The following is a 1931-nucleotide window of genomic DNA, read 5'->3' on the forward strand; positions in this document are numbered from 1 at the left end:
GGAAAGTGATTAAAATGGCTTAAAATTAAGATTTTGGTTTGCTATAGTTATTTCTATGCAAATATGCCACATTTTTCAACTGACATGGTGTCTTAATTAAAAGCAGGCTAACGTTTTAGAATAACAAGAGATTTTTAAATTTCACCAAACCTCACACTATAAAAAATAACAATTCCAGCCTTAGCTTGCAAATGAAAGTAATCTTTCTCCCTGTTGTAGATTGTATTGGGCTTTTTAAAGTTGCACTGCAGACTGTTACTGAATCAAGTATTTCCTGATGGAATACCTAAATTTTTAAGACACTTTACTTTGTGGTCCCTCCGTTCAAAGACGGGGGGAAGAGCGAGTCTCCTGTCTGTCCGCCCCCTCAGTGAGAGTCAGATGATGCCTTCTTATATTTCTCTTACAGTTGGCACCAGCAAGGGACCTCCAGAGAGATTTTTTTCCACTTCTAACTTGGAGAGAGGAGAAAGTGCAGAAACCTACAGTGGGCCCAGACCCCAGACCCCACCTCGAAGTCATCCTTCTTTTTTACATTTTTTTGTTTTTGTTTCTCTTAACTCTCCAATTTAATAAGATATGGGGTATATAAAATGTCTATCAAGGAAACTTTTATACTCTGAAATTCGCTCAGGCCCAACCTGAGAAATCAATTATAAACCAAGGTTTTTTCAGGTGGTCACAAACCCAACAAGTAGCACCTGTTTGCTCATTCAGTGCCTCTCTCCTCCCATTCTGGAAATTCTGTGCTCTGTGTCTGTTCTCTGGGTGGTTATCCTGTATACTTAAAGTCTATCATTATATAGATAGCATTAGTATTACACCAAAATGTTTTTACTGACTTAACCCAAGGCTGAAGTAGTGTGAAAATTTTCGGAATTAAAAAAATATTCTGGGAGTTGTTGTAAGATCAATAAGAAAGGAATTATAGGGCTAGGGTTACCTTTTTTCAAACTGCACTTAATGGAATTAATTCCATCCTCAGTCTTCTTTGCTCCTTCTGTACAACTCTCCTCTACCTGGCAAGCTAGGTAATTCCCAGGATCTCGGCTATCCCTTTTATGTGCCAATACCTTCCAGTCACTTCTCCAGTCCAGAGAATTCAGATCCTATGTCTGCTGGACATTGCTACCTCAATGTTGATACGTCTAGAACTACATTTCTTCCTCTCTCTTGCTTCCCTTGGGTCAGCTGCCAGCCCATGCATATCCTGAATTCTTAGTCTTGGTTCTTGTGCTGCCATCTAACAGCTGCTACAATCAGAAACCAGAGACCTATCTCTGACTATTCAATATGTCTAATTTCCCATTTCTCCAAGTTCTACTATTCCTATTCCTAACTACCTCTAAGTTCTTGTCTCCCATGTACCCTGTGCTCCCTTCCCCTGTTCCCAACTGGCACTACTTGTCTGTGCTTTATTGTGCCTTGCTTAGACCAATAGTCTCTTACCTACTGTCCCTGAGTTTCTTTCCTCCGATCCCCCTATCACTTCTTTCCATCCACTGTCTTTATGTCTCTTGCCTGATTAAAATTCTTCCATGATTATTTATTGCCTACAGATAAAGTTGAAACTTCTAATGCTGATGTGGTGGGCATCACGTTGTGCCCTCCCCACCCTCACCATTCATTTACTCCTCTAGTATCAGTAGCACTATTACTGATTCTGTCTTTGTTTAAAATTGGAGCCATACCAAAGAACATTTGAGATCTTGCTCCCCGGCATATGTTGTCAGTTTGGCTCAAATAAACTGTTTTAAAAATCACAAAAAAAAAAAAAAAAAAAAAAAGGAAAGCCATACTAGGGCCTGAGGGATGGGGGATAGGGAGTCAATAATACTGATCTTGTCTATATTTGAAATTTTGATGTCGTTTGCAGATTTCTTTGCTTTCATTTTGAATTTTTAAAAGATTGCATTAAAATATTATTTATC

The sequence above is a fragment of the Pteropus medius genome, unplaced genomic scaffold, assembly GCF_902729225.1.
Source record: "Pteropus medius unplaced genomic scaffold, Ma_sr-lr_union100, whole genome shotgun sequence".
NCBI classification, from domain to species: Eukaryota; Metazoa; Chordata; class Mammalia; order Chiroptera; family Pteropodidae; genus Pteropus; species Pteropus medius.